General features: G+C 48.8%; 1 protein-coding gene and 1 pseudogene across 6 annotated transcripts in view; one reads left to right on the top strand and one right to left on the bottom strand.

Moving 5' to 3' along the window:
- Positions 1 to 27,266, bottom strand: part of DAXX (death domain associated protein) — a 343,599-nt gene that overhangs the window by 1,180 nt on the left and 315,153 nt on the right. The gene's annotated exons all lie outside the window — the stretch shown is intronic.
- Positions 12,149 to 13,641, top strand: LOC147709954 (claudin-7 pseudogene; annotated as a pseudogene).

Genomic DNA, 27,266 nt, shown 5'->3' with positions numbered 1-27,266 from the left:
AACTCTGTTTTTTAATGAGTAAAGCGCATAAATAGTAAAACTGACAAAGTAGACATTGTTAGCTTACAGGCTGCATTGTAAACCAATAGCATAGAAAATGAAACCATTTAACAAAAACTGGAACCGTGCCTTTAAGGCAGCCATGACCCCTGGCTTCCCATCATGCCTCAGGGGTGAGAGTTAGGTCTGTTGTTCTTTGCATAACCCTGAAAGTCCGGGCACAAAGAGATCCTTTAACACTTCAGAAACAAATCTCATTTACCTGGGGAGGCGGGTGGGTTGCTTATGACTTTGATGAGGATACCTCTGGAAGAGAACTAGGATTACAGGTAAGTAACTTATCCTTTTCCAGGGGATCCTCATCAATAGTCATAAGCACTCAATAGAATAGCAAGCCCATCAACAACCTGCAGGCAAATGAGAAGAAATGCGTTAATTACCTGTAACTGCAGTTATCCAGTATTGGTGTCTTTCATAGATTCACATGCCTGAATCATTCCCAGCAGTCGGGATGGGAGTCCCCGGTACATAAATAAAGTAATGTCCTATAGACATATAGAGAAATAGGCCTACAGGCCTTACATTAGTAACATATCCATGTCCTTTTGTAAAAAGGACCAAACTCTAGAAGAGAGCCAATCAGCTGTCACCTCCCTGTAGAACCTTCCTGGAAGGAGCATCAGTCCCTCAGATTTTTGTACGCACAAAGCGAAGTAGTCGTACCACTGAGAGAATAAGTTGAGTCCTTCCAGGGGAGGCGGGAGGGTTGCATGTGAATCTATAAAAGACACTGTAGGAGAGTAGGGTCTGCAATGCTATGATCACCCCAGATTTATGCTTTTTGCTTCACTGGTTTACGATTTCCCTGGCTGTGGGCCTGCTAATCAGACCCACAGCCTAGCTGTTCTCTCACTAAATTGACACGTGTACCTTAGGTGCATTTACCAATTGGTACTGGGCCACCTTATCAGACCCTGTAACTCAGGGCATAGGTGTACCCAGGGCCTACCAGGGGCTGCAGCATGTATTATGCCACCCCTGGCTGGCCATCTAAATCGGACACAACTGGCTGCACGACAGCTGGGGCAAGGTGGTGTACTCACCCTTTGCTTTAGATATAGTATACCTATATCTAACCCTAAAATGGACACATAGATTCCTATCAGTCACTCCTATGGCAGGCCTTGACAATCCTGAAGGCAGAGTGCTTGGAATCATGTGAGATGTTGCTCTGGCATGAGCTGAGCCCGTTTGCAGCTTGCGGAACCAAGTCCTAATAGCTGTTCCATGATAACGCATACCATATACTCTTAAGTGCATTATAATCCTCGCGGTTATATGCCAACTCTGGTATCGCTTTATCAAAACATGTCGAGTAAGGTGTCATACGAATTGGAATACTAACCCCTCGCCAATTCTGGCGACGGGGTTAGCATTCCACCCTTCTAGAGGGACATGACATGTATGTAACTGTGAACCCCGGTTAAAGTTAACTCAAGCCTCAGCATCACAAAATGGATGCTGCCACCACAGACACAAGTCTGACCTCCTGCTGCTGGGAGTACTTCCAGCGAGGGAGGGTTGGACAAAGGGTTTCCTGTCAGGGGCAGTGCTAGCACCATCCCAGACAGGGTTTTGTGTATCCTGGGTAGGCAGGGCTTTAGAGGAAGGTGACTGCAAGTGGCACCCCGGTGCTCATTATGCATAGGCCGGCTAGAACCAGTTCCAGGGGCACACCGGCCCCTGACCTGGGGAAAGTCCGGCATGGGAGAGGGGTGTAACAACCCCCCTTCCTGGTCCCACCCATGGGCAGGACCTAGTCGCGTGCCAGCCCCTTTTCCTAGTATAAAGATAGGAGCGGGCCCCCTTCCAAATGAGATCATCTTTGAATCCTGAAACTACTTTCTACGAAAGGAACTCAAGACTTCTTCTCAAGATTTCTCCCTTGTGACTAAGGAGTAGTCACCCTGCACCCGCAGGCACCATCTAAGAACACTGCGGTTGCTGCATGTCCTTCCTCCGGAATCCGACCGACCAGCACGACGAGACCCGGCTTCCCTGGCACCTCTGACCTCTACCTACATCATCAGCCCAGCTGAGATCCGTGGGTGTGACGAGACCTCGAGGGACCGGCCATCTTCAGAACTGCACAACGCTTATCCAGCACGACCGCCGAGGGATCCTCGAGTGAGTGCTTTGGGGTTCGAGAAGCCCTGACCCTGAGCAGCTCCAGCACCGAAGTCCAGCCCCCCCAGCATCCACCAGATCTGCGTGGGGCCCTTCTGCTCTTTGCTGCTCACCGCGTTGTCCGGCTACTTGCCTGCTGGCTTGTGGCCCTCTTGACGACGCCCAACGACGACAACACCGCTGGTCTGGTTGCTCCAGACTGGCCCTTGCTCCCCTCCAACCGAGGAGCACCCCGGACCCTCCTGGTCCACTCCAGACGCCATTTTAAGTCCACCACGTGGGCTTGCATTTGCCAAGACTTGTTGCCCCAATCCTGGGTCCAGCGACGTCGACAGCAGACACCTTCGTGGGACAGCTCGCCCCTCCATCCTGGTCGCCGACAACGCCTCCTGGTCCGTGAGACTGCAGAGCCCAGCGTCGCCCACTCACCTGGTCGAGGTGACTCCATCCGGTGCCATCCTGGTGCCCATCTAATCACTGGCTAGTGATTCAGAACTTGGTCCCCTCTGCTTACAGGTATCCTCCATCATCGATCCAGGCTTGGATCCCTCCGAATCTCTTCACTGGTCGCTGCCAGCAACTTCTTCTTTCAGGCTCCATAGACTGCAACGAGGATTCCCGACGTCTTTTTAGACCTATGCAGCCGCAGCCCCTGGGCTAGGTAACCTCAGCATTTCGGTGCTCCAGCATAGCCTCACTATCCAAGGGTCCAGATCCTTTTTCGACCAATACTGGATAAGAACAAAAGTTACTTACCTGTAAACTGTGGTTCTCCAGTATTGGTGTCTTTCATAGATTCACATGCTTGAATATTCCCCGTCGTCGAAGTGGGAGTCCCACGGTACATAAAATAGCAGTAACATATGCATGTATACATGAAAAATATCATAAATAAAAATATACATACATATAATGTAATAAAAATGTAAATTTTTAAAGTACCATAGAACATAATAGGCCCATTGAAAAGCCTAAGGGAGAACTCACTTTAGTAGCATATTAGTGTCATTATGTGTTGGTTCACATTCCAGCCAATCAGGCTGTAGCCTCCTCTAGAACCTTCTCCTCAGAAGCCCAAGTCCTCAGATTTTCGTAGCACAAAGTAAGTAAAAGTGCCTGAGGAGAAGAGAGCCTCTGAGGGGAGGATCGCATGTGAATCTATGAAAGACACCAATACTGGAGAACCACAGTTTACAGGTAAGTAACTTTTGTTCTTCTCCAGTATTAGGGGTGTCTTTCATAGATTCACATGCTTGAATGAGAGTAGAAAACAGTAAATCATCATATAAGTCATAAAGGTGATATACCAAAGCAAGTAAGGTAAACATATCAGTCAATATGCAATAAATACCAAAATATTATTAGAAAAAACCTTTATGACTGGAGGCGGGTACCAACAGAGGCTCACCTTTATTGGAAAAGATTCTGCAGCACCGCTTGACCCACTGCCGCATCCGCGGCATCTGTTGATTGCAGGCAGAAGTGCTTTGTAAAAGTATGGCTGCTCGACCAAGTAGCAGCTCTGCAGATCTGCCTCAGGGGTACCCCCGCAAAAAGGGCAGCAGAAGTAGACACCGCTCTAGTTGAGTGAGCACGAACTGGAGCAGGAAGGGGCTTCCCAGCCCGTTGGTGGCAAAAGGATATGGTAGAGTATATGTCATGTTATGTTATGTTATGTTATATTATATTTGTCTTTTATAGCGCTCGGCTACTCCTGGGAGTGTCTTGGCGCTTTAGTGTACAACCTGTAGCAGAAAACATAACAAGAAAAAAAAGAAGAAACCAGAAATCAAGAGAAAAGTATGTATCTACTGAGCAAAAAGCCAAGTTTTGAGGCCCTTCCTGAAAGCCAATAGATTGGAGGTGCTGCGCAGTGCCACGGGCAGAGTATTCCAAAGCTGTGGCGCCAACAACCTGAAAGACCGGCCCCCAATGCGTGCCCTTTTCACTCGAGGGACTACGGCAAGAAACAGAGACTCGGATCTCAGGGAGCGAGCAGGGCGGTAAAAGGCTAGCCTCTTTTGGAGATATTTCGCTCCTGAAGCGTGAAGAGCCTTATGGGCCAGGGTCAAAGCCTTAAAAACTATCCGCTTCCGGATAGGCAGCCAATGCAGTGACTGCAGAAGGCCTGAGGTCCTGGCTCGCCCATAGAGGCCAAAAATGGCCTGTGCTGCCGAATTCTGGACGACCTGCAGCCGCTGCAAGAGATTCTCCGGCAAGCCCAGATAGAGGACATTAGAATAGTCCAATCTCGAGCCAATTAAGGCCTGAACCGTGATCTTCCTGTGATCTTCAGGAAGAAGAGGGAGAAACTTGCGGAGCATCCTGAGCAGTCCAAAGCATGTACCAGTTAGGCCCAAGATCTGTGATCTCAACGTCAGGCCGTTGTCGATCTTGATCCCCAGATTCTTGGCCAGCTGGGAGGAGCCTGCTGGAGGAAACATATTGACAGGCCACCAATCCTGCCAGTCTGGGTCCGACCGGCAGCCGAAGAAGAGTACCTCAGATTTATCTGAGTTGCACTTGAGGCTGTTGAGCTGGAACCAATTAAAAACAGCCCCAAGGCACCCGCGGATACTCTCTCCGTCAAACTCTGCTCCTTTCCCACACGTAAAGAGGAGCTGGGTATCATCGGCATAGGATACGATCTGGGCCCCAAAGGACTCCGCCAGTGCCGCCAAAGGGGTCATAAAGATGTTAAAAAGAGTCGGGCTCAACACTGAGCCCTGCGGGACTCCGACTCCCAATGGCGGCATCATGGCAGAGCACGGAGAGGCCCAGACCGTTTGTCAGCGGCCAGCCAAAAAAGATCTAAACCAGCTGAGCACCGTCCCCCTCAGACCGATCTCAAAGTCTGGCGAGGAGACCCTCATGGGGGACAGTGTCAAAAGCCGCCGACAGATCCAGCATAACAAGCATAGCTTTGCCTCCTGAATCCAGTACCTCCTTAATTGCCTCCGAAACTTCCAAAAGCGCCGTTTCGGTGCTTAAGTTGGTACGGAAGCCGGATTGAGTGGAATGTAGTAAATTGTGGGATTCTAAAAAGTTGGAAAGCACAATATGCACATGCTTCTCCACGATCTTAGCAAAAGCGGGCAGGAGAGAGATGGGCCTATAATTGGCCAAAACCTCAGGATCCGCTCCAGGCTTCTTGAGTAAAGGAATGATCATGGCCTGCTTCCAGGCCTCTGGGACCATCCCCTCACTCAAGGAAAGGTTCAGAATGGGGTTCACCATCGGATTAATAATTTCTGCCACTTTCGCCAAAAATTTGGCGGGGCACGGGTCAAGAGGCGATCCAGATTTAAGATTGGTCATAAGTTCCAGAGATGAGGAAACTGAAAGTGGCAGAAAATCTTCCAATACCGGATCCGAACAAGCACTTAAATCTGATCCCCCCTCAGTGCTGGGAGATAATACAGCCATCCCCCGGGGAAAAGAGTCCTGGATCAATTTAATCTTGGTGGTAAAAAAGTTAGCAAGGGCACTTACCAACGGCTCAGAAGGGGCTGCCTGGGTCAAAAGAGTGCGTGGGGCCATAAATTCCCTCACAATAGTAAAAATCTCTTTGCAAGAGTTAGAGGCAGTCTCAATCCTCTTTGCAAAGTAACCTTTTTTTTCAAGGAGGATGTCGCGATGGTAAGCTTTAACAGACGTTCTGTAAGCAAGCCTGGCCGCAGGATCATACTGTGAGCGCCAAGCCCTCTCTGCCACCTTGCACTGCCGACGCGATGCTGCCAGCAATTCAGTAAACCAAGGGGTAGAAACCCGTTTAGCTGTTTTACGAGGGGCCATCACAGGGGCAAGATCGTCCAGCCTGTCCGTCAGCCACGCTTGCAGCAACTCCAAATCCCTTTCCGGGTCTCCAGTCATAGGACAGGAATAATCCAGACATGCCTGTGCCAGCATTTCCGGAGTCACCCGATGATAAGCCCTAGGTGCATGACACACCTGCCGGAGAGCAGCACTAGATGTTTTTTATTCCCCAGCACATAAAATTTGACCAACATATGATCCGACCAGAGCACCGGCAGAGGTGACAACATCTCTATAAAAGTAGTAGAGAAGACCTGATCCAGGGTATGGCCTTTTTCATGCGTCGGTCCAGAGAGAAACGGGGAGAGGTCCAAAGGAGCCGTAACATCAATCATTTTGATCGTGTCTGGGTCCAGTCCATCATCCATATGGAGATTAAAGTCCCCGGCCAATATGCAGTGCTCAGACCTCAACAGAGACTACCGACTGGAGCTCTTCAAAGAAGGAGCCTACCGACCCAGGGGGCCTATAAACTAATAGCCCTTTAAAAGATTGGTGAGGCGATATTGCTATGGAGAAGGCAAGAGATTTACATCCTGAAATAGCATCCATCGGGAAAGTGGAGCAGGTGGCAAATTTATTCACCACAAGTGCCACACCACCTCCCTTCCCTTTCAACCTATCTTGCCTGAAGATATTATAATCAGGAGGAATTGCCGTGGCAATATCGGGATTAGAAGACTCCCCTAACCACGTCTCTGTCAGCATCAGGCATAGAGGCCTCTCCGCGACCAGGAGATCATAAATGTCCAGAGCATGTCTGCACAGTGATCTAGTATTCAGGAGTAGGCAAAGATGCTTGATACGGTCTGCCTCCCTGACAAATTTAGTGGCCGGGGCATAGCCTGGCGACCACCCGCAACCAAGACACCGCCTCTTACCCTTATATCCGCCCGGAAAAACTTTGTGACAGGAGCACGCAGCCTTTTGGAGAGACCGAAGCTCCGTCGACGTATATCGGACCATCGTGGCGGCGGGAGTAGATGTCATAAGTAAACCAGCCCACCCCGTCGCACCGATCGCCTCCGGGGCGCTGACGGGCGCAGACGGGCTGGACTCTGGCGTGACTCCAGCGTCACTGCGGCGAGAACGCTGCGTGTAAAGGGTCGCTTTATATGCAGGCCAGCGTGTCCTTGTGACAGCTGGTCTGCTAGCACAACTGGCGCCGTCAGGCGTCCAAGAAACTACCCCCAATATGGCGGTCAAAGTTAGAATGAACCCGGGGAATCCAGGGACCCGCAAAAGCGCGGTGAAACAACTATTAAAGTGCAGGTGAAACAACTATTAAAGTGCAAGTGAGGGACGACGCTACTGCCGCTGCTGATTAAGAACAAGGTACAATGCAACTCAGACAAAATTAAATAGAAAACGGGGTAAATTAAAAACGCTGCTGCGTAAATCACTGCTTAGCGCTAGAATGCGCTGTTGGTATCCCAGATCGTTTGTAGATGTTGTTAGAAAACAACACCTGGTTATGGTCTGTTTGGTAACAGGTTGTCCTTTGCAAATTGGGCCATACGCCACAAACAATTGATCTGACTTTCTGACAGTTGCAGATCGCCGAATGTAAAGTTTGAGACAACGTTTCACATCCAATGAGTGCAATGACCGCTCAGCTGGAGTTTGCGGAGCAGGAAAGAAAGTCTTCAGGATTACAGGTTCGTTGAGATGAAAGTCACTGGGAACCTTCGGGATGAATTTAGGATTTGTTCGCAATGTCACAGCCTCATTGGAGAATTGTAGAAAAGGAGGCTGTATGGTAAATGCATGGATGTCACTGACACGCCTCGAGGATGTCAAGGCGAGCAAGAGAGCAACTTTCCATGTGAGAAATTTTAGACTTGCAGAATGGATAGGCTCAAATGGAGGTAGAAGCAGTTGAGACAAGACCAAATTTAAGCGCCAAGCAGGTGAAGGGCGACGGATAGGTGGAAACATCCCAAAAAGGCCCTTGTAAAATTGCTTAATGATTCTCGAAGAACATAGCAATGTAGAACCATCATGGCGGAAGCGGGAAATCGCCGCCAGGAACACTTTGAGAGTTGAATGTGAAATTCCTGATCTCGCCAGGGATAAAAAGAAAGGCAAGATCTGTTCAGGTTTTGCAGTCATGGGGTCCAAATCTTTAGTGTGGCACCAGACACAGAAACGCTTCCACTTTAATTGATAGGTTTTAATGGTGGATGGAGCGCGAGCGCGCGCCAACACCTCTCTGCAATCCTCGTCGATATTCAGACGTGCAAATTCATTGTATTCAGGTTCCAGGCATGGAGTTGGAGGTATGCCGGATCCGGGTGACAGATTTGTCCCTGCTTCATCGTGAGGAGGTGAGGTAGAGGATGAAGCGGTATCGGGCCGGACTGTGAAAAAAGGAGCAGGTCCGTGAACCATGGACGTCTCGGCCATTTGGGTGCAATCAGGATGATGTGGCAAGGTTGAAACCTCATCCTGTGTAACAGGTGAGGAATTAGAGGAAGTGGAGGGAAAGCGTAGATGAAGTCGTTCGACCAGTTGATCGAAAATGCATTTCCGCTCGACTCTCTGTGGGGGATGCCGACTTGCAAAGCGTTGGCATTTCCTGTTGGTAGCAGTCGCGAAAAGATCCATCTGCGGCTGGCCCCACCGCCGGAAGATGAAATTGACGGTTGGTTGGTTGAGTTCCCACTCGTGATTGTCTGTCGACACCCGGCTGAGTGAGTCCGCCAGAACATTGGCCACACCCGGCACATGGATGGCTGTGAGATGAATTTGATGTTGAATCGCCCAATCCCATCTTTCTTGTGCCAGTTGTGAAAGTAGGAGAGACCTTGTGCCGCCCTGCCTGTTGAGGTAGGGCATGCTGGTGGTGTTGTCTGTCCTCACCAGCAGAGTGTGTCCCTGCACCAACCTCTGGAAGGACTTTAGGGCCAAGAAAATCGCCAAGAGTTCCAGGCGATTGATATGCCAAGTACGTTGGGTCGCCGTCCACTTTCCTTTTACAGACATGCCGTCGAGATGCGCTCCCCATCCCTCGAGAGACGCGTCTGTTGTAAGCGTCAGAGTCGGAGGTTCGTCTTGGAATGAACGGCCCGTAGATAGGTTTGGAGGGTGAGCCCACCACTCCAGTGCTTTCTGGATGCGAGGTGTTAGAAGGACTTTGTCCTCGAATGACCCTGACACCTGTTTCCACTGTTTGTCTAATTCCTCCTGTAGAGCCCTCATGTTCAATCTGCAATTGGGGATGAGTTGGATGCACGAGGAAGCCATGCCAAGGAATGATTTGAACATTCGAACAGAAACGTACAGTTTTGACTGTAGGAATTGCACCATTTTTACCATGCGGTCCTGTCTTTCTTGGGAAACTAACACTTTCCCCTGCCGAGAATCTAGCGAGGCTCCGAGAAAATCTCGCCTTTGCGACGGATGAAAGTGTGACTTCTGGCAATTGATTGAAAGCCCCAAGGTATGGAAAAGGGAGACGCAGACCTGAGTGTGCTGCTCCGTCAGTTGAAAAGTCTTGGCCTTGATGAGGCAGTCGTCCAGGTATGGATAAAATTGAACGCCTTGCAGATGCAGGAAGGCAGCTACCGGGGCCAAGATCTTGGTATAGACCCTCGGCGCTGATCGAAGGCCGAATGGTAGGACTTTGAATTGGAAGTGCAGCTGTCCGACTGTGAAGCGTAGATACTTCCTGTGTCTGGGGTGAATTGGCACATGGAAATATGCGTCTTGGAGGTCGATCGTTGAAAAGAATTCCCCTGGATTGAGATAATTCAGAATTTGAAGCAGAGTTAACATCTGAAAAGTTCTCGAAATGATAAATTTGTTCAGGGCCCGTAAATCCAAAATTGGACGCCATTCCCCCGACTTTTTCTTGACTAAGAAGAACCGGGAATAAAACCCCTTGCCGCGTTGACCTTGCGGCACTACCTCGATGGCTCCTTTTTTGATCATCAATTTTACCTGGGCCAAAAGTTCTTTGAGATGGGGAGAGGGTGGCCCCGAAGGTGGACGAGTGGGAGGGAATTTTGTAAACTTCAGGGTATGCCCTTTGGAGATAAGGTCCAGGACCCATTGGTCGGAGGTGAGTTCGGACCATTTGCAAAAGTACTTTGAGATGCGACCTCCAAGATTTACAGTCGGCAGAAGAAAGGAACTGAGACTGTCACTGCTTTTTATTGTTTGAGCCACCTCTATATGTTGTTTTTCGTTGGTATGGTCTGGTGGTGGACTGACGATTCTAGGATTGGTAGGAACCCCTCTGCCGATTATCGTTGTAGGTGTTGATCGAACGATATAGACCTGATCCTCGAAAAGTAGAGGAACCTCCGCCTCTACCTCGTGCCCCCCGAAAGGGCCGTTTCTTGTACTGGAGGGTAGCTAAGGACTTTGCAGTGTCGGTGTCCTTTTTTATCGCCTCAAGGGCATCATCTACATGCTTGCCAAACAACGATTCCCCGTCGTACGGCAATTCCAGGACTTTTGCTTGTACCTCTGGACGGGTGGTAGACTTCAACCAGCCTTGACGCCTCAAGACTGCAGCCCCAGCCAATTGACGAAAACCCGTGGAGGAAATGTCGAGCGCGCATTCAATAATTTCGGATGAAATGATCTCTCCCTCCTGAATAATGGCCTGCGCTTCTGCACGGATGACATCGGGTATTTGAGGAATCAGTGCGGCAACCTCGGACCACATCTGGTGGTCGTAACAGCCCAAAATAGCCAAGGTATTAGCCGCTCTCACAGTAGCAGCCGCCATTGTTGTAAATTTTTTGCCTATAGAGTCCAACTTGCGGCCTTCCTGATCAGGAGGAGACGTGAGTGGTGTAGCAGAATTGCGGGATCTTTTCTGTGCTGCCTGAGTTATAACCGAATCTGCTTTCGGTTGTGACACCAAACAGGCCGGGGCAGACGCCAGAGCCTTATATTTCTTGTCCAATCTGGGCAAGACCGCAGGCACCGAATTTGGATGTTCCATTAATTTTAGGCCCTCCTGCCAAATATAATCAATGATTGGTATTGTGTGGATTGCCTTTGTGATAGGTCCTTAAAATCATACAAGAAGCATTCACTTTCATGTTGTTGTTTTTCGATAGTAAGATGAAAACGCTTTGCAGCACGGACCATCAAATTATGGAAATTTGTAATGTCCACTGGAGGCGATGGTAGAGGTGAGGTGGGCCGAGTGGAAGGTGTTTGAGCCCTGTAATTGTCCCACTCATTCATATCGACGCCACTGTCGTCGTCATCAGTGTTGTGAGGATCAGGATCCTCGTTATCGGTGTCAGGACGAGTAGCCCCCGGTGACGCGGGTGGAACAGGTGCAGGTGCTTGAGGAAGTTGAGGTTGAGGCTGTGGTGGAAGTTGTGGTGCCGGAGAGGCAGGTGTAGATGGAGGGAACCTGCGGTTATAGTCATCTAGCATGTGCTGCAGGTTCATGACCAAAGATAATGGTATTTGCGTAACCGGCTCCGAAGTAACTGGTTCTGATTCGTCAACAGGAAATAATTTGTTCCCATCTTCGACGTTTTCCACGTCATCACCCTCATCACTATACTCCTGGCACTTAATGTGCAAATCAGATGGACTAGATGCCTGTTCGAATCGTTGTTCCACCTCTGAATCGTTTCCGGATTCTTCCTCACCAGACTGAAACAATTGGTCTGGAAGATGAGTTCCACTTCTCACTGGACTCAGTTGAATGAGAGGTACTGTCCTCAAAGAAGAAGCAGTAACCACTGTAAAAGTGGTAGCTGTGGCCAAAGGTCGACGAGACGTCAACGATCCCGTTGACGTAAATGCGGCAGTCTTAGAAACAACCCGAGGCGTCTGTGTCGTCGCCATAGAAGTAATCGACGCTGAAATTGAAGGCTTCTTCTTCGTCGACGAAGATTTCTTTTCCGTCGACGAGATTGGAGCCTTACTCGTCGACGAGGATTTAGACGTCGACGGGATGACAGCCGTCGACGATGATGATATGATGGTCGTCGACGGAGGCGCCGTCGACTAGACAGCCGTCGACGATGCTGCGCCCGTCGACGAACTGCTTTTAGATGACTTGATCTTCGTCGACGGGGTTTGCATCGACGAGGGAAGCGTCGACGATGACTTCTTCGTCGACGGTTTTGATTTGTCACTCGTCGACGAGATCTTTACAATAGACGTAATGGGTCTCACCTCCTGGGCTGTCGTCAACGAGGTGATAGTCGTCGACGTAGCACTGGTTGACATAGTACATGTCGTCGTCGACGTAGAGGCTACAGTCACTGACTTCGTCGTCGCTGAAGACGTCGACGGACGCGTCGACGAGCCAATTCCAGATTTAAAAGTGGAAGGCAAGGCTTTGGGCGCAGACGTCAGAGAACCAGGTCCCGTAGACGTGCCCTGAAGCGAATCCTGTGGGGAAACAGTCCTGGAGGACTCCAACCACTGTTCCCAATAACCTGCGCGCCCGCGCTCACGCGCATTGAAGGCACCCCAAGCGCGCAGTACTCATTATTTACCGCGCACATTCTGAGACTGTTCGTGCCGCCGCTTTTAACATGCGAGCGGCGCGAAAACCCAGCATTTCTGTTCGCGTTCACGTGTGACCCTTGCACTTGCTCAATTCCTTTCCTGCCAGTGCACCGCTGCGGGGCTGATTGTGGGCCATTGAGTCTGTATTCATATTAATTGCAGTGCACACGGGCTGCAATTAATATGAATACTACCTCAATGGCCCTCAATCAGCCCCACATCTGTTCACTGTTAAGAAAAGAAAAACTGAGTTTCAAACATGACGTGTGCTTTAGCACACGCGGTGTTTGACACTGTGATTTTCTTTTCTTAACAGTGAACAGATGCGGGGCCGATTGTGGGCCATTGAGGTAGTATTCATATTTATTGCAGCCCGTGTGCACTGCAGTTAATATGAATACAGACTCAATGGAGAGAAAGGGAGGAGGCGCCGGTCGGACAGAGGCTCAGAGCGGAAGAGGGCGGCGGATCCGAGCAGGGGAAGAGAGGCCAGGGCGGGAGGGGAGGTGCTGCAGAGGCCAGGATCAATCATGGCGAACTCGGACTGCAGATACTGGGCTTCGTGCTGGCGCTGCTGGGCTGGATCGGGCTGATCGTGTCCACAATCCTGCCCCAGTGGCAGATGAGCTCTTACGCCGGGACAGCATCATCACGACCATCGCCGTCAACCAGGGGCTGTGGATGAGCTGTGCCATCCAGAGCACAGACCAGATGCAGTGCAAGGTGTAAGACAGCATCCTGGTGCAGTCCGGTTCTCTACAGGCCACACAAGCGTCAATGGTGGTTTCATTGTGGTGTCCGCTGTGGGAAGAAGGCGCGCATCGCCATGAACGGGGGCATCGTCTTCCTGCTGGGAGGTCTGGCTGCTCTGGTTGCATGTTCATGGTACGGCAACACGATTGTGCAGGACTTCTACAACCCCTTTACCCCGGTCAACACCAAATATGAGTTTGGATCTGCAATCTTCATTGGCTGGGCAGGGTCGTTGCTGGTGGCCCTCGGCGGTGCTCTGCTCACTTGCTCTGGCCCAAGGAAGTCTGGGTCCACAAGTACCCCAAATCGAAGGCAGCGAAGGCACAAGTGCTTTTGCAATCCCTTGTGTCTCATAATACAGATGTTGCAGATGGTCATATGTTTGGATAATGCCTTCAGGATTGGGTTATATAAATGAAAATGCGAGACATCAGCTAAACATGCATGTGTGCTCCATACAGTCCTTGAGCATCAGTACATTAATAGATTAATAACGTGGAAATGCGTGTGACTATGAGGAAAATGTATCTGATTAAAAGCCCTGAAGTTACATTAGAGCTCACGGACAGAGGGATAGCCAAACATTAAGACTGCAAGAGAGAGGAGTGGGGAATAAAGGCACAAGTGTAAACATGAGAGAGGGATACATATAGAGACGAGATGTAATGAGAAACCTGTTAAGAAGACAGAGATGAGAAATAGAAAGGAAGAGATTCGAAAATATTAGAGTAGTATGAAGGCCTGAGGGAGAAATTAGATAAAAAGTGAAGGACCAAGAGACACGAGAGGATAGGAATTGACATGTCCTTCAAAGGAATATAGCGATTCTGAAGAATAGTTGGTGACAGCGAGCGACATTCAGAAATTTACTTTGAGGACAAGACGGAAAACCATGCTCCATTCCATTTGTAGGTTTGCCCCACTCTCTATAGTTCGGTCTCTTCTCCCCCGTACTTGCTCCAGGACTAGGCATTTTGTTACAGGGCGAAGGAGGGCTCTGGTGTCTCCTTGCTGACTTCTCCCTCCAAATTGTGGCTCGGGAGTCCTTTATTTTGTGTTAGGTCAAGCAGATTAATAAAGCATTTGCAATGCGATAGGTCTCGTATATCCGAGAATTTCAGCTATGAGCATTGTAAAATGACAATGCCTTTTATTTACTTTTTAAAAGTCAACACATAAATAAAAGGCATTGTCATTTACAATACCAGTAGCTCAAAATCGTAGTAAATGTGTGACCTATTGCATTGCAAATTCTTGTTTTATAATGTTTTTCCCATCCTGCTGGAGTCTTGCGGGAGTCAATGCGGCCCGTGTACTACTTTGTGGGCCTGAAAAGGTTTCGGAATTTGGCCCCAGGGGGGGCTCTCTGATATAAAATACTGTATATAATATCTGTTTTAATATTCAGAAATTTGCACACGTACAAGAAGTAATACTTTCAGAATGTCAGAGTTTTCTTTATGTGAAAGAAAGAGTATGCTGATATCTTGGAATAGCTGTGATGATGGGGCACGGAGGGCCTGGAACAATGTAGCCATGCATCACCCCGAAGTTAATAAAATGCTCACTGCCCACATCCACGTGCATTTGGAGTTAATATTGCTTGCTATTTCCAGTCCTTATAAATGAGGCGTGGTATATAAAGGGCTATACAAAAACACATTATTGTTCCTGCTATTAATATTAGCACACCAGAAGAGGTTGGGCATCAGAGAGAATTGTGGAACAGGTGACAATGAGACAGAAGCCAGGGCGGAGGCAGACCGATTAGGGAATAAGTACCAAAAAGAGAACCGAGGGTGGAGGGTGAGGGTGGGACGAAGAGGAACTGCGCCGTTGTGAGTAGTAGCTGAGCTCTGGTGGCATGGTGCCACCCCTCCCACAGTATACCTCACAGCAGCTGGCAGGCCATAGATATCCACCAACACCAGCTCCTTGTGCGCCGACCAGTGACACTGTAACTCCTCTCTCTCGGCCTTCACTTCATGCGCCACCCACCGCCCTAGCCAACCACAGGCGGGGATTTCTCATCCCTGCTGCGGCAACAGCTGTTGTTTCAAAGGAGGCGACAAAGGAGAGAAACCGCAGCTATACCGAATATACATGAGCAACATTTCAGCGCCGGTGCACGACCAGAAATGAAGGGACCCAGAAAGACGTAACCACACCGACGTATAAAAGCAGCGAAGCAACAGCCGGACAAAATGATAGCTGCCTCGAAAGAAAACCAAAGTATGAACGCACTTCTAGATGACTAGATGACATAGCCTCATTCCATAACCATGGTTAACGTCACTCAGCAGATTTAAACAAGCATAAGCCTCTGTGTATCCAAATTGCAAATCTACCTTAAGACCCTTAACGTGGCGCTGTGTGTGTGTGTGGAAAAAGCACAGTATTTTCAGTTTTTTAATAAACGTTTGGAGGGATATTTAGTGCTGCACACACGCGCGGTCTGGTTTCTGGCGCACATAGCCATGGCTGCAGCGCACAGAGACCCTAAACTGCCGCACACAGAGGAAAAAAATTAGAGGTAACATTGACTCCAACAGTCTACTTTTCTTCAGAAAAGGAGATGGAACGTCAGTTTCAGACCCACGCTTCTGAGAGGATTTTGAAACACCAGATGACAAACTTTCTACCTCAGAAAGTACAGACTCTGAAGTCTTCAACTTCTGTAGCCACAGAAGGAGACGGACCTCTCTATCCCTCAGAGTCTTGGGAGGAAAAGTGCGACAGTACTTACAGTTTTTCACCTCGTGGTCTGGGTAGAGACAGTAAATGCATTTACTGTGTGGATCCTCATGGAAAAGGCGCAGTTTACCACAAGAAGGGCAGGCTTTAAATAAAGATTTCTTATTTGAAGACATTTTCTGAAGTAAAACAGCTAGAGTTGAAAAAAAAAACTGAGCAGAGGTCAGGGAGACTCCCTTCACACGACGTGCGGTAGAAAATCTGAGGACTTGGGCTTCTGAGGAGAAGGTTCTAGAGGAGGCTACAGCCTGATTGGCTGGAATGTAAACCAACAAATAATGACACTAATATGCTTCTAAAGTGAGTTCTCCCGTAGGCTTTTCAATGGGCCTATTATGTTCTATGGTACTTTTAAAATTTACATTTTTATTACATTATATGTATGTATATTTTTATTTATGATATTTTTCATGTATACATGCATATGTTACTGCTATTTTATGTACCGTGGGACTCCCACTTCGACGACGGGGAATATTCAAGCATGTGAATCTATGAAAGACACCCCTAATACTGGAGAACTGCAGTTACATGTAAGTAACGCATTTCTTATCCAGTATTATGAGTGTCTTTCATAGATTCACATGCCTGAATCAGAGTAGCAAGCAATGCAGAGAGCACATCTCCGATGGTACATTATATACAAGTCATTAGATAATAACATATCAAGCGACTAGCCAGAGCAAATATTTGCAAACAACAAGTACCAATAAATGACATAGTAGAGAAATGTGCGTACATGAAAAGGATGGAGGGAAGGCAAGGCTCACCTCTAGTGAAATAGATGGCGAAGTACTGCGTGTCCCACCGCTGCGTCCTTCATAAGCTCTGTGTCCATGCAGTAATGCCTAGTGAAGGAATGTGGCGACTTCCATGTTGCCACTCTTCAAATGTCAATGACAGGCACACCTGCAAACAATGCATGGATGTGGACATCGCCGTAGTAGAATGGGCTCGTACTCTGGAATGCAGCGGATGTCCTGCTTGTTCATGACAAAAAGAGATAGCCGCCGAGATCCAGCGGGAAATGTTCTGTTAAGTGAGTGGAAGACCTTTCCTGGGCGTGCTGTAAGCTACAAATAGCTGATTTGACTTTCTGAAAGCTTTTGACTTGTCTATATAAAATTTTAAGCACCTTTTGAGATCCAATGAATGTAACTACCTTTCTGCTACCGTACTAGGATTCGCGAAGAAAGAGCACAAAACCACAGGCTCATTAAGATGGAAATCCGATGGGGCTTTTGGAATAAACTTCAGATTTGTCCGCAAGATCACTATGTCTTGTTTAAATTGTAGGAAAGGATCTTGAATCGAAAATGCCTGCAGCTCACTCACCCTCCTCGCGGAGGTGAGCGCAAGGAGAGCTCTCTTCCAAGATAAGTGTTTCAGGTCAGCCTTGTGCACTGGCTCAAAGGGATGCTTCATGAGTTGATTAAGGACTATATTAAGGTGCCAGGTAGGTGGCAACATTTTCACCAGAGGGAAAGTCCTGTTCAATCCTTTTAAAAAATTGTTTGATCTATCTATGAGACCAGAGAGAAGGACCCGCTGAAGATCTCTTGAAATGGGATAATGCAGCCAAGTGGACCCTGATGGAGGAGTGAGCAAGGCCCGACGTTACCAAGTGTAAAAGATAAGGTAAAACCTGCTCCGGAGAGGAAGAGAAAGGGTGTATTCCTCGATCTCTACACCATATACAAAACCTCTTCCATTTCAGAGAGTATGTTTTATTGGTGCTATCCGCTCGAGCCCGAGCTAGGATGGCTCTACAGTTAGCTGAAATATTCAAATTCCGAAGCTCTCGGAACTCAGGAGCCAGGCGGCTAACCTGAGAGATGGTAGATTCGGATGTTGGACTTGCCGGTTGCTCATTGTGAGTAGAGACGGACACTGCTTCAGACGGATCGGTGGCTCCAGAGATAGGCGGTGGAGTTCCGTGAACCAATGCTGTCGTGGCCAAGTTGGGGCTAATAAAATGAGAGTACAAGGTTCCGCTTTCATTTTTCTGAGGACTCTGGGAAGCATCGGGAACGGCGGAAAGGCGTAGGCACAGACGTTGCGCCATGCGATCGAAAATGCATTCCCTAGAGACCCTGACTGGGGATGCCAACTTGCGAAGGGTGGGCATTTGGCGTGGTCTCTTGTCGCGAATAGGTCGATTTGTAGAGTGCCCCATATCAAGAAGATTTGGTTGAGTATCTTCTGATCCAGTTCCCACTCGTGAGATGCTGTTTTCTGTCTGCTGAAGGAGTCGGCGAGTACATTGCCCATGCCTGGGACATACTCCGCCCGTAGGGATATCTTGTTTGAGAATAGCCAATTCCAGATTCTCTGCGACTCGCAAGAGAGTGTGAGCGAGCGTGTCCCTCCCTGTTTGTTGAGGTAGTGCATCGTCGTGGTGTTGTCTGTCCGGACGAGCACCAGGGAAAGTTTGATTCTTGGCAGGAAAGCTTGATGGGTCAGGAAGACCGCCTGCAGTTCGAGCGGATTGATATGTAGTTTCTTCTCCATAGGAGACCACTTCCCGCTTATCTGTAGCTCTTGCAGAAAAGCTCCCCACCCTTCCAAGGAGGTGTCTGTTGTGATAACATGAGGAGCAGCCGGGAGCAGGAATGACTAGCCTTGAGACCGGTTTTGAGATGACATCCACCATTGCAGGGCTCTGACCATCTGAGGATTCACTTTTATGTAGTCGTCGAATGACCCTGTGCACTGCTTCGAGAGCGCCTCCTGTAGGTCTCATTTGTAGTCGAGAGTGAGGAATCAGGAGGATACACAATGACATCATCCCCAGGAGGGATTTGAAGAGGCGGACTGTCAAGACTTTCTTCGAGGCTACTATAGCAGCTAGTGCAAGGAGCTTTTTCATCCTCTCTCTGGATGGGAAAGCTTTTGCGGACCGTGTGTCCAGGGTTGTACCTAGGAAACTGATGCACTGAGAAGGTTGTATGACCGATTTTTCCTGATTGAGGGCGAGACCCAAGCAATCGAAAAGCTTTAAACAGGCTTTCGAAGACCTGGATGAGTCTTCTAAGGATGGAGCCTTGACCAGCCAGTCATTCAGATACAGAAAGACTTGGTGATGGCACTGTCTGAGATATGCCGCCACCAGGGAAAGACATTTCGTGAATATGCACAGTGCAGACTTGAGCCCGAAGGGCAGGACGCAAAACTGAAAGTGTCTGCCCACTACTGCAAATCGCAAGTACCTTTTGTGATTCCTATGAATTGGGATATGGAAGTAAGCGTCCTGTAGGTCTAGGGACGCCATAAAATCCCACTCTTCCAGTAGTTGCAAAACCTCTTGGATCGTTACCATGCGAAACGACTGCTTCTTTAGGAATTTGTTAAGGGGCCTGAGGTCCAAGATTGGTCTCCACTTCTTTTCTTTTTTATGGTCAAAAAGAAGCAGGAATAAAACCCTTTTCCCTTCTGAGATGGAGGTACTCTCCCTATTGCTCCTTTCTGCAGCATAATCGAGATCTCTCGTAGAAGCAGCCGTAGATTTTTGTGATGCATTGGGCGGGGCGGAGTTTGTGGAGGGATTTGTATGAATTCCATAGAGTGGCCAAATTGTACTAAATGAAGGACCCAACGGTCTGTAGTAATCTTTCTCCAATTTTGTAAGAAGTGGGAAATCTTTCCTCCAATTCTCAATGAGTGAAAAGAAGTCTGGACTGGCTGAATAAACATGTCATTGTCTGCGCCCGTTGTTTTTACGCTGTCCTTTACCTCGAAAGGACGACTTCCCGAAAGAGGATTGCTGGTTTTGCTGTTGTTGGCGCTGTTGGTATTGCGGTCTACTCTGGCCTGAAGAGTAGGAAGACTTGTATTGATAAATTCCTCTGTAGGAAGACTGTCCTCTTCCTCTATTTCCACGAAAGGACTGGTTCTTATACTGAAGAGTGCCCAAAGCTCTCACAGTGTCTGTGTCCTTGTATATAGTTTGCAATGCTTCGTCAATTTTTGTGCCAAATAGTAACTGGCCATCTGTAGCAGGGAGGACCTACCGGCGGAAGGAGAGACCCCTGTGGTGGACTGGTGGGTCACTGACAAGGATACCCCTCCCTCTTTTCCTCCACATCAGGACGATTGGAGGTCCGACTCCCAGTCAATCTGGCAGGACAACGCCAGCGAGGAGTGTGAAGGTTCTTTTAACTGGGCGGGTAATAACAATGAAGATATGTCCCTGAGTGACGTCTACGCTACAGGATTGGTTAAGACCCAGGAAGCAGGAAAGTCGGCGTGTGACGACATCAAGCAAAGGAGAGCGGTGTGGAGTCGAGCACCAGGAGAGTCGGGAGGAAGTTTGCGGCGAGAAGAAGGATACGAAGAGAAGCAGTACCGAGGAGAGAAGGATGTACGAGGAGAGCTGGAACCAGAGAGTACTGGAGCCAGGAGGCCACCGTCAACACGAGCCGCCCAGCCACACTCATCAGGGAGTGTGGCTTCACCAGGTACGGCAGCGCGTGACTAGCTGGTTTGGGAGGAGGGGAGGCAATGTTAGCGCGTAGACTGTTATACTCTGAGTCGCGCTTGTGAGATACTTCACGTGCTCCCCTCGGTAACACATTCCAGTTCTCATTCACAACCCCCTCCCCCCCCCCACACCTCACAGTATCCTATCACTTGTATAGAGACTAGATTTCACGGTGTCCCTATCACCCCGGTATTCCCCTGGGTAAAGCCTAACATGAGCCATACCTAACAAAGTCCTCATTTCTCCTACGCATGTCCTGCAGTGGTGCAACTGAGGAGGAGGCGGAGTGGAAAGCAGAGGACCCCAAGAGAGAGAGTGGAAGACCCCATCCAAGACCAGGAGGAGTCAACCCGGCCATATTGTCTAGAGAAAGACTGACACTCAGGAAAAAGAAGACTTTCATAAAAATAAAGCCTTAAATACCTAGGTCTGGTCTCCGTGCTCTTCCTTCACCCCCTTCACCCCCGCAACTCCATCAAAGGCATGCCCAAAATCTTTGTTTGCACCTCAGGATGGAAAGAGGTTGCCTTTAGCCATCCTTGGCGCCGCAAGACTGCTGCTCCAGCCAACTGGCAGAACCCGGTCATAGCGATATCCATCGCGCAGTCTATAGTTTCTGACGCTGATGCTTCACCATCTAGAATAATCTGCTTCACTTCCGCTTTGGATGAATCTGGCAATTCGGACAGGTATGGGGCTATGTGTGCCCTCAATTGTCTATTATAGCGTCCCAAGAGCGCTAGGGCGTTCGCGACCTTTACCGTCATTGCCGACAATGAGGAAAACCTTTTCCCAATGATGGCCAATCTTCTTCCCTCCTTATCAGGAGGAACCGACAAAGGGGCCGAAGAATTTCTGGAATTCTTCTGGGCCGCCTGCGTCACTACTGAGTCCGGCTTAGGATGTCCTGTCAAACATGCCGGTACTGTATCTGGTGCCCTATACTTCTTATCCAACCGAGGGTTCACTGGTGATACAGAGGAGGGGTTCTGCATGACCTTTACCCCTGACTATAGATAATCGATAATCGGTATTGACCTTACTGCCTTCTTGAGAGGTTCTTTGAAGTCATACAAGAAGCAGTCCTGTTCTTGAGAGACCATTGAGATCTTAAAACGTTGAGCAGCCCTCTCCACCACATTATAAGAGATTCCAGAATTGTCAGAATTTCCCTCGTCGACGAGATCGCCGTCATAGACTATGCAGTCGTAGACGAGTAGTCATAGACAAGGCCGTCGTAGACGAGGCCGTCGTCGTCGACGCCGCCGTAGACGAGCCATCGTAGACGAGCCATCGTAGACGAGGCCATCATCGACGCCGTAGACAGGCCGTCGTAGACAAGCAGTCAGACGAGGCCGTGGTCGTCGACCCGTCTTAGACGAGCGGTCGTAGACGAGCCATCGTGCGGTAGAAAATCTGAGGGACTGAGGCTCCTTCCAGAAAGGTTCTATAGGGAGGTGACAGCTGATTGGCTCTCTTCTAGAGTTTGGTCCTTTTTACAAAAGGACATGGTATGTTACTAATGTAAGGTCTATTTCTCTATATGTCTATAGGACATTACTTTATTTATGTACCGGGGACTCCCATCCCGACGACGGGGAATGATTCAGGCATATGAATATATGAAAGACACCCATAATACTGGATAAACAAAGCGACCCAATTAACAACAACCAAAAATTCAGCTGTTGAATAGATTCCTCAATGAGGCTTGACCTACTTGAGTGTCCGCTCTAGTATCAGAGTCAAGACAGTAGTGTCTTGTGAATGTATGCACTGATATCAAAGTGGCTGCTTTACAGATCTCAGAGAGTGGTACATTAACTGCTTTTCCTCTCGTGGAATGAGCTTTGGTAGCGGACAAAAGAGGCTTCTGTGCTAACTGGTAAGCCAATTTGATGCGTGAGACTATCCATCTGAAGATGGACAGCTTTGATGCTGGGAAACCTGTCTTGACCGAACCATAATTATTAAATAGATGGTCAGACTTTCTCAATGGTTTCGACCTGCCTAGATAAAACTTGAAGACAATGAATGTAGCGCCCTCTCAGCTGGAGTGGAGGGGTTGGGAAAAAAGGTCGGAAGAGAAATGGTTTGATTTACATGAGAATCAGACACCAACTCCGGAAGGAAGGAAGGATGTGTTCTGAGGACTACCCTATTGAGATGGAAGACCAAGTAGGGCTCTTTTGAACAGAGGGCCTGTATCTATCTCACCCTACGAGCTGAGGTGATAGCAAACAAGAAAGCTACCTGCCACGTAAGGTGTTGCCAGGTTGCTTTGTGGATAGGTTCAAAGGGTGGACCCATCAATTTTGACAGTACCAAGTTCAGCTCCCAAGGAGGTGAAGGAGGTCGGACCGAAGGGTAGACCTTCTTAAAACCATGTAGGAAATCTTTCACCACTTGTAACTGAAAGAATGAGAGTTGAGAAGGAGAACGCCTGTACACCGTAATGGCAGACAGGCGTACCTTAATGGATGAGAATTTTAAACCTGCTCTGGCTAGGTGAAGCAGATAGGGCAAGACTACGTCCTCCTGCCCCATGGTGGGACTACAATTATTTTGCACACACCATATGTAAAAATGCATCCATTGCCTTGTTGAAGGTCTCCTTGCAGTCTTGAGGTAGACCTAGACCCATACTGGAGGACCTCACGAGCCATGCTGCCAAGTTCAGTGATGGAAGGTTGGGGTGATGAATCTTCCTGTTCGTCTTGGACAGTAGGTCCGGTCTGCAGGGCAGCCTCTTGTGTGGACTCACTGACATATGTAGAAGGTCCGAGTACCACCACTGCCTCGGCCAGTCAGGAGAAATCAGTATCATCGTGGTGTCCGAGTGTGATAGCTTGGTCGCCACCTTCGGGATGAGAAGTAGGGGTGGAAAGACATACACAAATGCCCCTGACCAGCTGATCAAAAGGGCATTCCCCTTTGATCCTGGTCGGTAGTACCTTGAGACGAAGTCCCCTGATCTCCACCTCGCCCATGTGTTAGCCCCATCCCAGAAGTGCTGCATCCGTCACAACTGTGAAATCTGGTTGGGGAAAGGAGAGTGGTCTGCCGCAGAACCAATTGCGGTTCGTCAACCACCAATGCGGGACCTTCGCAGTTCATTACGAGATCTGAACCAGGTCAGTTAGATTTCCCCGATGATGTGCCCAATGGAACTTCAAGTCCCACTGCAGAGCCTGCATACGCCAGCTGGCGTGTCTCACCAACAGGATGCAGAAGGCCTTAAGACCCAACAGGATGCAGGAGGCCTTAAGACCCACCAGCCTCAGAGTCAACCTCACCAAAATCCAGGATAGAGGCTTAAATATCCGAATCATAACCGGAATATCCTCGACTCGCTGCTCGGGAGGATAAGCCTGTAACTGCACACTGTCCAGAACAGCTCCAATGAAAGGGAGCGTCTGACAAGGAGTCAGGTGTGACTTCGGCACATTTATAGAGAACCCTAGCGTTTGCAGGAGGTTTGCCGTAGTCTGAAGGTGGGAGACTACTGCCCTGGGGCAAGGACGCCTTCAACAGCCAGTCGTCGAGGTAGGGGAAGACGGATACCCCTAACCTGCGCAGATGAGCTGCAACGACCGCTATCACCTTGGTGAACACCCGAGGGGCACTGATAAGACCGAAGGTCAGCATGTTAAACTGAAAGTGCTCGTGGCCTACCTTGAACCTAGGTAATGCCTGTGGCCTGGCAAGATAGGAATGTGAAAATACGGATCCTCCAGGTTCAACGCCACCATCCAGTTTTCATGGTCTAGGGCAGACAAGACCTGAGACAAAGTGAGTATTTTGAATTTCTTCTTTTTGAGGAAGAGATGGACGGTCCGAAGATCCAAAATGGGCTGAAGCCCCTTCTTCGTCATTCAAAAGTAGTAGGATAACATCAACTGCATACCTCTGAAGTTGGGACCCTTTCCAAAGCGCCTTTGCCCAAAAGAGCTGTAACTTCCTCTTGGAGCAACTTCAAATCATCCTTCGCTATCCGTTCCTGACTTGGCGGAATAGGAGGAGGAAAAGAAAGGAAGAGAATAGCCCACCTGGACGATCTGCAAGACCCACTTGTCTGTTATAGCGGGGCTCAAGGGCTCACCAACGTGGTAGTTCTGCTCATATACGCGATGCATGGCCTCATAAAACTGCTTTGAGCAGGAGTTGCCCTGGCTCCTGGAAAGGGTGGAAGGCACAAAGTCGACTCAAGCTCTGGCTCCGCAGAAACGTGCCTAAAGTGTTGGTGCTCCTTACCTATCTCGACGACGGACTCCAGTTGAGGTGACGTCGAAGTCTGCTTGGCCTTCTTCTTGTGCCTCTTCCCAGAGTGTCCTGAAGACCTCAAATGGGGGGAAGAGGACTTAGACCTCCGTGAGCAGTCCCATGACCACCTCTTCTTCAAACGGGACTATTACTTCATCGCAGTCTCGCTTGATGGTGTCAACTCCCGGCCGCAAGCAACTTTATTTCTCGCTCACTCAAGGTCTTTGAGGCCATCGCCCGACAGTCTGAACACGACTTCGAATCGTGGTCGCGCTCAAGATACCACAGACATACGCAGTGGGGATCGGTGACCGACATCATGCGGAACAAGTCTGCATGGTTTGAAACCTGTCTTCCTCGAAGACATCCCTCGCACACAGTCAAAACTAAAAATATCGACAAAAGTCGAGAAAAAAACTGCCATAAAGCAGCAGAGTAGCTCTACCCGGAGCTTAACTGGTGCGGAAAGAAAAGCACTGACGTATAGTCTATATAGGCACTGCAATGTCATAACCAACGCTGCCGATAACGTCACGTAGAGCCGAATGGAGTCACCCGACTTCGTCCGCAATGGGTATTGGTCAGCAAAAATTTCTGGATCCAGCCTGATGCCTGGGAAATTCAAAGGTAAGGAATCTGCAGCTAGAAGTCTCTATCAGATATCCAAACTTTAATAAGGTGATGAATATAGACGAATCGCTGTCTTTGGAAATATCAGGACACATCTCAATGTGAAGTCGCAAAAAACTCAAAACCTGGCTTTTCCCTCCTACCACAAATTTGATGCAGCGCGCTGCCTGTCCTCCATTCTTCAGCTGCTAGCGCCATGAGACCTTGCGGTGAACTGCGTGCTATACAAGAATGTATGACATATGACAAAAATCTATTTCTTAGCTAGATTATATGATAAGATGCAGGCCTGTGTGCGCTATGGGGCAAGTGGGGAGTGTACCCCAAACTTTAACGTAAAGCGCGGAATAAGACAGGGCTGTGTCCTCGCCCCGTTGTTTTCTCTATTTATTAACGGCGTAGATTCCGTTCTGAAAACAGTTAAGGCTGATGCTCCCCAGGTTGATGGGTCTAGTGTGCCAGATCTGCTTTATGCAGATGACGCTGTGCTCCTATCACGGACCCCCATAGGTTTGCAGCGCCTGATGGATCGGTTTTCTGATTTTATAGGGGAGAGGAAGCTGCTGATCAATAAGAGTAAAACCCATATTATGATTTGTGGGGCTAGGACTAATAAAATCATGCCTTTTTTATAGAAGGGGTGGAAGTCCAGCAGGTGGAAAAATTCTGTTACTTGGGTGTTATTTTTTTCGCATGATGGTAGTTGGTCTCAGGATTTAGTAAGTGTTAGGTCCAAGATGGTAAAAAGCGCCTATGGCATATTTAAATTAGCCTCTAAGATCGGTGATAGGCGAACCAGGGATATGATGCAGATTTATAAGGTAAGGAGTGTCTCTATTGCATTATATGGGGCAGGGCTGTGGGGCTACACCAATGTAAGTTCTTTGCAAAGTGAAGAAAATATCTTCCTTAAAAAACTTCTTTGTTTACCTACTTCAGCTCCAACCGACTTGATCCCCAGAGAAGTTGGGGTTGCTTATTTGGGTGACCTTATTTTGTTAAGGCCTCTGATGCTTAGGCGAGCTGTAGGAGAGTAGGGTCTGCAATCCTATGATCACCCCAGATTTTTGCTTTTTGCTTCACTGGTTTACGACTTTCCCTGGCTGTAGGCCTGCTAATCAGACCCACAGCCTAGCTGTTCTCTCACTAAATTGACACGTGTGCCTTAGGTACATTCACTAATTGGATACTGAGTCTCCTTATCAGCCCCTGTACAGTGTACCTTAGGTACCCAGGGCATAGGTGTACCCAGGGCCTACCAGGGGCTGCAGCATGTATTATGCCACCCCTGGCTGGCCATCCAATCTGACAACTGGCTGCACGACAGCTGGGGCAAGGTGGTGTAATCACCCCTTGCTTTAGATATAGTATTCCTATATCTAACCCAACAAGCACTGGCGTTGCCAATAGGTCTCGCAGTAGGAAAGTTTGAGCTATTGGTTGTGTAAATGACAAAGCCCTTTATGTATTCTAAATGATAACAACAGTGAAAGGCATTGTTATTTGCCATTGTAATAGTTCCACCTGTCGTACTGCGCGATCTATTGGCAACGTGAGTGTTGTTCGTGTGTGAGTGGCGTTGCGTGTGTGAGTGGCGTTGCGTGTGTGAGTGGCGTTGCGTGTGTGAGTGGCGTTGCGTGTGTGAGTGGCGTTGCGTGTGTGAGTGGCGTTGCGTGTGTGAGTGGCGTTGCGTGTGTGAGTGGCGTTGCGTGTGTGAGTGGCGTTGCGTGTGTGAGAGGTGTTGCCTGTGTGAGAGGTGTTGCCTGTGTGTGAGGCGTTGGCTGTGTGATTTGTGTTGCCTGTGTGAGTGGCGTTGCCTGTGTGAGTGGCGTTGGCTGTGTGAGTGTTGTTGGCAGTGTGAGTGGCGTGAGTGAGGGTGAGTGAGGGG

This window comes from Lissotriton vulgaris, chromosome 5 (assembly GCF_964263255.1).
Source record: "Lissotriton vulgaris chromosome 5, aLisVul1.2, whole genome shotgun sequence".
Classification (NCBI taxonomy): domain Eukaryota; kingdom Metazoa; phylum Chordata; class Amphibia; order Caudata; family Salamandridae; genus Lissotriton; species Lissotriton vulgaris.
The sequence above is the reverse complement of the archived record's forward strand: the minus strand, read 5'-3'. Positions and strand labels throughout refer to the sequence as shown.